This window comes from Lissotriton helveticus, chromosome 8 (genome assembly GCF_964261635.1).
Source record: "Lissotriton helveticus chromosome 8, aLisHel1.1, whole genome shotgun sequence".
NCBI classification, from domain to species: Eukaryota; Metazoa; Chordata; class Amphibia; order Caudata; family Salamandridae; genus Lissotriton; species Lissotriton helveticus.
In genome coordinates this window covers 1,573,869,504-1,573,881,558 of record NC_136069.1, presented here as the reverse complement: position 1 = coordinate 1,573,881,558, position 12,055 = coordinate 1,573,869,504, and positions in this window count along the sequence as shown.

The window sequence follows — 12,055 nt, the reverse complement described above, 5'->3', positions numbered from 1 at the left end:
TTGGAGTGTGCTCCCATCTTTGAATACTTTTAAGGGCTCGCGTGAGCCCCCGTAGCTGACGAGCTATTGGAGATGCACCTTCACGCCCGAGAGGCAAAGAAGCCTGTGACTGTTGTTTGGCAGCCTTCTCAGCCACCCCAGAACTGATCTCTACTGATGAGGGATATTATCCCGAAACACGAGCCACGTCTAGAGATACTGGAAATACCAAGTACTTACTTGCACCAACCTTGGTGAAACACTTACAAACTTTTTCCTAACTCTTCAAGTCATACGACCTGCATGTACCAGAATGCAAAGGGGCAATCCGGCGGAGAGGTTAGCAGTGTGCTCCCATCTTTGAATACTTTTAAGGGCTCCCGTGAGCCCCCGTAGCTGACAACTATTGGAGATGCACCTTCGCGCCCGAGAGGCAACGAAGCCTGTGACTGTTGTTTGGCAGCCTTCTCAGCCACCCCAAAACTGATCTCTACTGATGAGGGATATTATCCCGAAACACGAGCCGTGTCTAGAGATATTGGAAATACCAAGTACTTACTTGCATCAACCTTGGTGAAACACTTACAAACTTTTTCCTAACTCTTCAAGTCATACAAACTGCATGTACCAGAATGCAAAGGGGCGATCCGGCGGAGAGGTTAGGAGTGTGCTCCCATTATTGAATACTTTTATGGCCTCCCGTGAGCCCCCGTAGCTGACGAGCTATTGGAGATGCACCTTCGCGCCCGAGAGGCAACGAAGCCTTTGACTGTAGTTTGGCAGCCTTCTCAGCCACCCCAGAACTGATCTCTACTGATGAGGGATATTATTCCGAAACACGAGCCGTGTCTAGAGATACTGGAAATACTAAGTACTTACTTGCACAAACCTTGGTGAAACACTTACAAACTTTTTCCTAACTCTTCAAGTCATACAAACTGCATGTACCAGAATGCAAAGGGGCAATCCGACGGAGAGGTTAGGAGTGTGCTCCCATCTTTGAATACTTTTAAGGGCCTCCGTGACCCCCCGTAGCTGACGAGCTATTGGAGATGCACCTTCGCGCCCGAGAGGCAACGAAGCCTGTGACTGTTGTTTGGCAGCCTTCTCAGCCACCCCAGAACTGATCTCTACTGATGAGGGATATTATCCCGAAACACGAGCCGTGTCTAGAGATACTGGAAATACCAAGTACTTACTTGCACCAACCTTGGTGAAACACTTACAAACTTTTTCCTAACTCTTCAAGTCATACAAACTGCATGTACCAGAATGCAAAGTGCTGATCCGGCGGAGAGGTTAGGAGTGTGCTCCCATTATTGAATACTTTTAAGGCCTCAGGTGAGCCCCCGTAGCTGACGAGCTATTAGAGATGCACCTTCGCGCCCGAGAGGCAACAAAGCCTGTGACTGTAGTTTGGCAGCCTTCTCAGCCACCCCAGAACTGATCTCTACTGATGAGGGATATTATCCCGAAACACGATCCGTGTCTAGAGATACTGGAAATACCAAGTACTTACTTGCACCAACCTTGGTGAAACACTTACAAACTTTTTGCTAACTCTTCAAGCCATACGAACTGCATGTACCAGAATGCAAAGGGGCTATCCGGCGGAGAGGTTATGTCAGGACTAGGGCGACTTGCCGTCTAGGGCCCGCCCCATCCTGTAGGCACATACGCCTGTTGCTGTGCGATCAACCTTTATGTGGTAAAAGTCATAGAGTAGCCCCTGGAGGATTGTGGTGTCGCAAATGTTTAAAGATGCATGTTCTTGTGTCCTAGTATATTTGTTCTCTTTACTAACTTTTTCCCACTCAGGATGCGTGAGATTTGGCATCTCACGCGAGATGCGTGAGATTTGGCATCTCACGCGAGATGGGTGAGATTTGGCATGCTTGTGCCTACGATGACGTCAGCGGCCGCGCCCAGTTCCCCGTGGTCACTATTCAGCGTCTTTTGGTGAAGGAGGAAGAGGATCTTGGGGCTCTGTTTCTCGGTGAGGCCAGCTTTCTTCTTTTGATCGGTGGAGAGTTCTGGGTGCCTGAAGACTGCTACTACGCTCGCTGAGCTGCAGGAGGAGTTTAGAATCTGTTGAGGCTTCTCTTCTTGATCGGCTCCTGGTGAGGCTAGCTTTTGGGGGATTACCTGTCACTAACCCAGATTCAGAAGTAGAGTAGGTCGTACTCTACAGGTAAGATTGCTAATCTTGTTAAAACCCTTTCAGTGAATTATTAAGAACATTTGTTTTGATTCTCAAGATCATTACCTTATTCACGAGTGTGATTCTTGTTCAGTAGAAATTCTATGCATGTTTTCTCCAGCTCGTTTCCATATTCACGAGTGTGATTCTTGTTCTATAAGTAGTTCTATGAATGGTTTTTTGCGAATACTTTTAAAGTCACATAAAATAAGGAAATATAAGACACTGATTGTTTAGGTGATTGAAAACCTAGTCCGCTTATGCCTTTGAGCAGTTGCTACTGAAGTGAAGTATTATCGCGACAATATAGCGGATCTAAAGAAAGGTCAACTAAGAATCTGATTGTCTGAATAAACGCAAGCCACAAAGCTCTTAAGCTAGTTCCTGATAGAAGGACAGAATCTGATGTCCTAATTTACGTCTTTTTGCTTAGGAAAGTGCGTGTATTTCTGTTTGTGAGTAACTTTTCCTTTTCAGATCTCCTTCCCAGTTGTTCCCTTCCTAATTCCCTTTCCCCCCGCTTAATCACTTTAATACTCTGTGTAATCATTACAATCAGAGTTGGAGGTATTGAGAGGTGGGCCCCTTATATCATCACTCCAGACCCTGAGGAAGAAGCCACCTGACAGGTTAGGAGTGTGCTCCCATCTTTGAATACTTTTAAGGGCTCCTGTGAGCCCCCGGTAGCTGACGAGCTATTGGAGATGCACCTTCGCGCCCGAGAGGCAACGAAGCCTGTGACTGTTGTTTGGCAGCCTTCTAAGCCACCCCAGAACTGATCTCTACTGATGAGGGATATTATCCCGAAACACTAGCCGTGTCTAGAGATACTGGAAATACCAAGTACTTACTTGCATCAACCTTGGTGAAACACTTACAAACTTTTTCCTAACTCTACAAGTCATACGAACTGCATGTACCAGAATGCAAAAGGGCGATCCCGCGGAGAGGTTAGGAGTGGTCTACCATCTTTGAATACTTTAATGGCTCCCATGAGCCCCCGTAGCTGACAAACTATTGGAGATGCACCTTCGCGTCCGAGAGGCAACGAAGCCTGTGACTGTTGTTTGGCAGCCTTCTCAGCCACCCCAGAACTCATCTTTACTGATGAGGGATATTATCCCGAAACACGAGCTGTGTCTAGAGATACTGGAAATACTAAGTACTTACTTGCACCAACCTTGGTCAAACACTTACAAACTTTTTCCTAACTCTTCAAGTCATACGAACTGCATGTACCAGAATGCAAAGGGGCGATCCGGCGGAGAGGTTAGGAGTGTGCTCCCATCTTTGAATACTTTTAAGGGCTCCCGTGAGCCCCCGTAGCTGCCGAGCTATTGGAGATACACCTTCACGCCCGAGAGGCAACGAAGCCTGTGACTGTTGTTTGGCAGCCTTCTCAGCCACCCCAGAACTGATCTCTACTGATGAGGGATATTATCCCGAAAGACGAGCTGTGTCTAGAGATACTGGAAATACCAAGTACATACTTGCACCAACCTTGGTGAAACACTTACAAACTTTTTCCTAACTCTTCAAGTCATACGAACTGCATGTACCAGAATGCAAAGGGGCGATCCGGCGGAGAGGTTAGGAGTGTGCTCCCATCTTTGAATACTTTTAAGGGCTCCCGTGAGCCCCCGTAGCTGACGAGCTATTGGAGATGCACCTTCGCGCCCGAGAGGCAACGAAGCCTGTGACACCAAAGCGGCCGGGCGAGCCTGGATTGGTCTTGGTCTGATAAATGCACGCATCCCGGGAGGTCAGCGCTCGTCGGCATGTATTAGCTCTAGAATTACCACAGTTATCCAAGTAACAGATGGAGCGATCAAAGGAACCATAACTGATTTAATGAGCCATTTGCAGTTTCACTGTACCGGCCGTGTGTACTTACACGTGCATGGCTTAATCTTTGAGACAAGCATATGCTACTGGCAGGATCAACCAGGTAGCCGCACCTGACAACGGGGTGGGGGGAGCCGCGTGCCCATCTCCCCGACCGGACCGGACACCTTCGCGCGACCCTCCGTCTCTCGGGAGCCTGTCAGGGGGGGAAGCGTCCCACCCGCCTGGGCGGGAGGGCTCGCCGGAGGGGTGCGGAGAGGTGCGCCGGTCGCATGGGCACCGGCAGGCCCAGCCGTCTCCCCCGGGAGGGAGAGGCGGGCCGAGGCGCTGCCTGAGCGAGACGCAGGGGTGCCGGAGCCTGGCGGCGGCGGCACCCCTCGGAACGCTCGTTCCGAGCTGCTGTGGAAACATCCTGAGGCAGAGAGGGGCGGCGGAGTGGCGCGCGGGGCCTAACGGACCTGCTGGGCAGCGGCATCCGGTGTCCGGTTGAAAGGGGCCTCCCGCCAGGCGGCAGGCAGGCAGGCCCTCGAGTCGGACGGTCCATGCGGGGTGGAAGCTAATTGCTTGAAACAACAGCCGAGGCTGGCCAAGCAGTCCATCCCTAAACGGACCGAGAGTGCCCAATCGATCGGAGAGTACGGCCGTGGCATCCCATGGCAGGCCGCCCTGCGCATGGGGATGGGTGGGTGCTGGCTAGGCATCCCCCACCTGCCCGCTGACCCGGGGCAAGCAGGCTCGGAGAAAAAGGCCCATCGGGGAGGGGCCTGAGAGGCAGGTGTGTTCCTGTGCCCCTGGGGGCCCCGGCGGGCGGGCCCCGGGTGATGCCTTCCCCCGTCTCAACATGGCCGGGCCTCACGGAGCTCTGCCTGAGCAAACTCAGGAGAAAAAGGACCATCGGCAAGGGGCTGAGTGGCAGGTGCGTACCCGGGCTCCTGGCCCCGGCGGGCAGGCCCGGGTCCTGCATTCCCCTGATTTAGAATCGCCGGACCTCACAGAGGTCTGACTGAGGGAAAAAAACTCGGAGAAAAAGGACCATCGGAGGGGCTAGAGGCAGGTGCATTTCCGGTCCCATGGGAGCCCCGGTGGGCGGGCCCCGGGTGCTGCCTTCCCTGTCTCGGCATCGCCAGGCCTCACGGAGCTCTGCCTGAGCAAACGCGGGGGAAAAGGACCATCAACAAGGGGCAGAGCGGCAGGTGCGTACCTGGGCCCCTGGGGGCCCCGGCGGGCAGGCCCGGGTCCTGCCTTCCCCTGATTCAGAATCGCCGGACCTCACGGAGGTCTGTCTGACCCTCTCCCTAGTAATCCGGAGGAAAATTACCCCCCTTTCTTGTAATCCGTGCACTCGAGGTGACAGAGGGGACCCTGGGCACAAATGTGCCCGAACTCATGGAGCCCTGGCTGGCATCGGGGAGGCAAATGGCACCTCATCGGGACTTCCAGGGAAGTTCGGCCATCTGGTCGCCCCATAGGAAAGCATTGCGGGCGACCAGATGGCCGAGGGAAGAGGGGCGACCAGATGGCCGAGGGGAGAGGGGCAACCAGATGGCCGAGGGGATCTGGGCAACCAGATGGCCGAGGGGATTTGGGCTACCAGATGGCCGAGGGGATCTGGGCAACCAGATGGCCGGGCATGAAAGGGACGCTGTCTGGACACCTTGTGCCCCAAAGAAGGAGTGAGCGGGTGCCAGGGCATGGCGGACCGGAGGCCCAGAGCCCCAGATGGGCCCCAGCCATGGAGGCTGCCAGGGGGCCCGACAGGCCCTCCGACCCGGGGCACCCGGACACCTTGATGAGCAGGGGAGGCCTACACAGGCACAACGGAACCCCGACCCGGGCCCTTGGCAGTGCAGCAGGCAGGAGGACAGGGCCCAGGGCCCGAGCCCTGGACCCAGCCGGTGCTCCCAGGCACGGAGGCGCAGGGTGGGGCCTGCCGGACACCGTCCTGGGCACCCTGCCACGCGGCAGGACCCAGGACGGAGCCCCGGGTGGGGAGGCCAACATCTTAGGGGCCCCTGACGGAGCTCCTGAACCCAGCCAAGCATGGGGAGCCTCCCCGGGCACCACGGAACTCCGTCCCGGGCCTTTGGCGGTGCGGCAGGCTGGGGGGGACAGGGCCCTGGGCCGGAGCACCCCAACGGGGGCCCGGCTGGGCCCCAGGACCCCAGCCGGGGACCCCAGGCCCAGAGGCGCAGGGGTAGCCTTCCCCGGGCCCTCTGGACCCTATCCCGTGCACCCTGCCACGCGGCAGGACCCAGGACGGAGCCCCGGCCAGAGCTCCTGAACCCAGCCAGGCTCCCCAAGCACAACGGAACCCCCGCCGTCCCGGGCAGTGCGGCAGGCCGGGGGGGACGGGGACCCCAGGCCCGGGCCCTCCCGGACCTCATCCAGGGCATCCTGCCACGCGGCAGGCCCAGGGACGGACCCAGGGCTGGGGCGGCATCGTGGCCCATCCAGCTGCCAGCTGAGGACCGCTAGGCCGAGAGGGGTCCCAGAGTACCTTGTCCCTAGTAATCCGGAGGAAGGCTACCCCTCTTTCTGGGAACAAGTGTGCACCGCGAGGCTCAGGGGACCCTGGGCGCGAACGTGCCTGACCTCCTGGAGCCCTCACTGGGATCCGAGAGGTGAATGGCACCTCATAGGGACTTCCAGGGAAGTACGGCCATCTAGTCGCCCCATAGGAAAGCGTTGCGGGCGACCAGATGGCCGGGATCGAAAGGACTCCCTGCTTCCCACCCAGAGCCTTCACGGTAGGGCTTCTGCCTGCCCACGCCGGGCAGGGCTCGGGGACCCCGGCTGGGCATCAGGCACAGTGAGGACCACTGGAGCTCTCAGGCCCGGACGCCCGGGGTGACGAATGCCGGGACGCATGGAGCCCGTCCTGGGCACTTTGCCGTCGGCCTGGAGCGCCCCGACACCCAGGGGAGGACCACCCTGGAAACCATGGAGCCCGACCCGGGCACTCTGCCATGCCGTCAGCCTGGATGGAGCCCCAGACGCCCGGGGTGACGAATGCCCGGGACGCATGGAGCCCGTCCTGGGCACTTTTCCATGTTATCGGCCTGGAGCGCCCCGACACCCAGTGGAGGACCACCCTGAAAACCATGGAGCCCGACCCGGGCACTCTGCCATGCCATCAGCCTGGATGGAGCCCCGGACGCCCGGGGGACGAATGCCCGGGACGCATGGAGCCCGTCCTGGGCACTTTTCCATGCCGTCGGCCTGGAGCGCCCCGCCACCCAGGGGAGGACCACCCTCAAAACCATGGAGCCCGACCCGAGCACTCTGCCATGCCGTCAGCCTGGATGGAGCCCCGGACGCCCGGGGGACGAATGCCCCGGACGCATGGAGCCCGTCCCGGGCACTCTGCCATGCCGTCAGCCTGGATGGAGCCCCGGACGCCCGGGGGACGATCTACACAGCCTTCATATCAGATCAGTGGCTGATGCGCTTCATAAAATACATTTACTGCAATGATTTTCTCACTCGCCATTGTTTATCGTGTTTTGATAATTGTAGGAAGGTGGATATCTGACTATGGTTACCCCAACTTTTGCCTGGTGTTTTGCTGGTTTTTGACTTAGTTGGCCTGGGATCCTGCTATTCAGGACCCCAGGCTTCCTGCTCTCTCTGTTAAAATGGACTCCATGTACTTTATGTGCATTTACCAATTGGTACTGGGCCACCTTATCAGTCCCTGTACCCAGGGCATAGGTGTACCCAGGGCCTACCAGGGGCTGAAGCATGTATTATGCCACCCCTGGCTGGCCATCTAAATCTGACACAACTGGCTGCATGACAGCTGGGGCAAGGTGGTGTAAACACCCTTTGCTGTAGATATAGTATACCTATATCTAACCCTAAAATGGACACATATATTCCTATCAGTCACTCCTATGGAAGGCCTTAACAATCCTGAAGGCAGAGTGCTTGGAATTATGTGAGATGGTGCTCTGGCATGAGCTGAGCCCGTTTGCAGCTTGCGGAACCAAGTCCTAATAGCTGTTCCATGATAACGCAATACCATAGACTCTTAAGTGCATTATAATCCTCGCAGTTAAATGCCAACTCTGGTATAACATTATCAAAACATGTCGAGTAAGGTGTCATACGATTTGGAATACTACCCCCTCGGCAATTCTGACGACGGGGGTAGCATTCCACCCTTCTAGAGGGACACAACATGTATGTAACTGAGAACCCCGGTTAAAGTTAACTCGAGCCTTGGCATCACAAAATGGATGCTGCCAGCACAGACACAAGTCTGACCTCCTGCTGCTGGGAGTCCTTCAAGCGAGGGCGGCTTGGACAAAGGGTTTCCTGCCTTGGGAGGTGCTAGCACCACCCCAGACAGGATTTTGTGTATTGGGTAGGTTAGGCTTGAAAGGAATGAGACATGCCTGGCGCAAACAAGGTGCCCTGTGCATACACCGGTTCCAACCAGTTGCTGGGGCATCCCAGCCCCAGCTCTGGCGGGAAACCGGACAAAGGATAGGGGGTGTAATCACCCCCCTTCCTGGTCCCACCCAGGGGAGGGACCTAGTCAGTAGTGCAGCCCCCTTAGGAGAATAAAGGTAGGAGCTGGTCCCATTCCAAATTAGATTATCCTGAACTATTCAAGAAGAAGAAACTCTGGCCTTTGACGTTCTGCTCCACAGAAGACTGAAGAATCTCCCTTGTGGACAAGGAGTGTCCACCCTGCACAAGCAGGCACCACCAAGCGTCCAGCGGCTTCTCTTTGTCGTCTTCCCTCGAGGATCCAGACTTCAGAGCCCGACGAGACCCGGATTCCCAGACCTCTCCGACCTCAACTCACATCTGCAGCAAAGCTGAGACCCGTGGGTGCGACGAGACACGTGGGACCGGCCATCTTGGAAGAAACTGCACTTCGCTTCCAGCACGACTCCCGAGGTAAACTCGACCAAGTGCTTTGGGGACTGAGAAGCCCCAACCCCGAGCAGCCCCTGCACCGAAGCTCAGCCCTCCAGCATCCACGAGATCTGCGTGGGGCCCTTCTGCTTTGTTGATGCTCGACCCGTTGTCTGGTCACTTGCCGGCTGGCTAGTGACCTCCCAGACGACGAACCTGTGAATTTCCACTGCTGATCTGGTTGCTCCAGATTGGCCCTTGCTCCCTTCCAAAAGTGGGGCACCCCGGACTCTCCTAGTCCGCACCAGACGCTTTCTTCACTCACCGCGTGGGTTGCCTTTGCCAAGGCCTGTTGACGCCGATTCCGGATCCAACACCGCCGACAGCGAGAGCCTGCGTGGGACAGCTCGTGCCTCCATCCTGGTCACCGAAGACACCTCCTGGTCCACGTGGCTGCAGAGTCAAGCGTCCACTCTTCACCTGAACACGACGACGACATCTGGTTCCTTCCTGGTTCCACTCCAGTCACTGGCTAGTGACTGTGAACATTGTCCCCTCTGCTTTCAGGTCTCCTTCTTCAACAATCCACCCTTGGATTGCACCGGACATCTTCTTCCTGTTCGCCTGCAGCATCTTTTCTTTCAGGCTCCATTGACTTCAACGCGAGAACCCAACGCACTTTGAATCCTATGCACCCGTGGCCCGTGGGTGAGGTAACAAGAGCATTTCGGTGCTCAAGGGTAGTTTAACTGTCCTAGTGTCCAGTTCCACAGTCGTTTTAGTCCTACCTATTCAGGATTGTTCGTACTCACCTTTTTCTTTAAACTGTACTGTCCATAGACGTTGTTATGCATCTCGCGTGTGAGTTCACACTCTGCACACGCGTTCCGTGGGCCTCCTATTACTTACCTAGTGTTAGTGTAGTGTGGTCCCACCGATCCTACAGCCTCTGGACAGCTCCATTTGAACTATTGACTTTCACATTCCACTTACTTAGTATATGGTTTGTCGTGCCCCTAGGGCACCATTGTGATTTTGTGCAACTTAACGTATTTTACTTAAGAGATTGTCATGTGCTTAGCCCTCTGACCTCATAAAGAGTTCAGAGGTGTTGTTATTAATAAATATACTGTTTATTTTCATAACAACCTGTGTGGTGTCCTTTCATCTGGTATTCAAGGGGTTATATTGTGGTAAAACAGCTGGCTTCACATGCCAAAAGAGTTTATCCTTTGACTGCTTTGTCCATGCTACCATTAGGATAGCTGGTCTATAAGGTTGACTTACAACCAATCACCATAAGGGTTGTTTGGACTGATACAAGGTGATCACTAGAACTAGTGAGCATCATATATCAGGCCAACTTCTCACAATAATTTAATTAAAAAGAAAGCATTACATGATAGGTTCTGCTTGTTGCTCATGGAAAAAGCATTTTCCTAGTCTAAATTAGGCAAAAAATCATTTATAGTTTACAATGACATATCATGCACTCCTCCAGTTTATCCAGTCCCCCAAGAGCAACAGCCCAGAAGAATTTCCCACAGCTAATCCTTAGTTCCTGTTTTCGTGGTGATCGTCTGGTTTGACTATTACAGGGCCAAACAATTGATTCAGTTAACTTTAGACAGGATTACATATTACACTTTCCCTTCATAAGATACACTGGCTGCCCGAATAAGAGAATCACTGTTCAAAACATTCTTACCGATTTCATAAAAGAGCACAGTAGACACCTGGTGCCTGAAATTGATCATTCAGAATAGCCAGTTTTGAGGTCATTGGCAACATGGAGGTCAAAGACAAACTAGAGATGCCATGAACTCTCTGCAAGGTTCCATAATTCCCAAATCCATCCACTGAAGGGGGTTAGCCAAGCAATCTAAGCCTGTAAAAGGTCATTTTAAGTCTCTGCTGTCTGTTACAGAGTAGGATGGTGTAAGGACTAATGGTCCAGAGGCTTATGGGAGCTGTGTGCCAAAAGAATAAGTCTATTAAGTACATTGTGATGTAGAAATGGGAAGGTCTTCCAGGCTCCGTACACCTCCATACAGATCGACAGACGAGAGACAAAGGATTAAAAGGTATAGGTAATATCCTATAAAGTATTCAACTCAATGAAGATGCAGGCCAATTTCCTGTGGTGTCTCCAGCAGTATTACGTATAATCTTGACCATCTTGAAGACTGACAGCAGCCAGGAGAGACATTTATGGCACACACCACACTTAAGAGCAAAACTAGACTGCAATTGTATGAAAAGATAAAACAATAATTTGATGACCATTTCAATATTGTGCAAAGTCTTGTTCATCATAGTTTTTCAGTGTCTTACTTTTTTGGTTATCACACTACTAGTTGCTCATCAACAAATTAGGAGTTGGACTTTAGCTTTGGCTTCATACGTTGTGGTGAAACCACACTTCCCATCATCTTCATAAAAAAGGTTCACAGCAGTTATTATGGATCCTCGAAAGGGATCAAAACTTCATAATTGAGGACATATGGCCAGCCTGGACCACGAGTAACTAGTCCCAACCCAGACTCTGCAATCCCTCTTCAGGCTTGCTGATGTTCCCTCAGGTGCCTGATAGCTTTGGCCCGACTACAGGCGATGCAATGGATCCCTTTTCCTTCAGTGCTTCTTTAAACACCCAGAGCAATATTCTATGCGGCAGCCCCATAAATTACTGCTTTTCCAAGTTCCCTTGGGAATGATAATTACAAGATCTTCTTGCAAGAAAGATCTCACAGGAACCATAAGATCTTATTGTGGGTGATTTTTGGGTATCCTGCATCATGTAAAGGTTTCCTTGAGGTCTTGTTGGGTGTGGCATCTTTTTAGGTGTAAGTCGAGCCGACTTCACACAATGAGCTCTGCTTCGAGACATTTCTTTTTTTTTATTATGTATTTTTGTTAAAGATAGTCATCGACAAGTAGTATACAGTACAGAGGAATCAAGTTCTACATTCTATTTGCAAATATATTATCAAACAGTATATTGCAATATTGCATAGTAAGGACATTTTTCATGGGGAGGGTGAGTCATCAGTGTTGACGGAGCTATGTGGTGGGTTACAGATGTTCCCTCTGAAGTTTGTTCCAGGGGTTCCAGATCCGGGACCACTTTTGGGGGGCAGCCCGTGCCACATACACTGTCTCTTC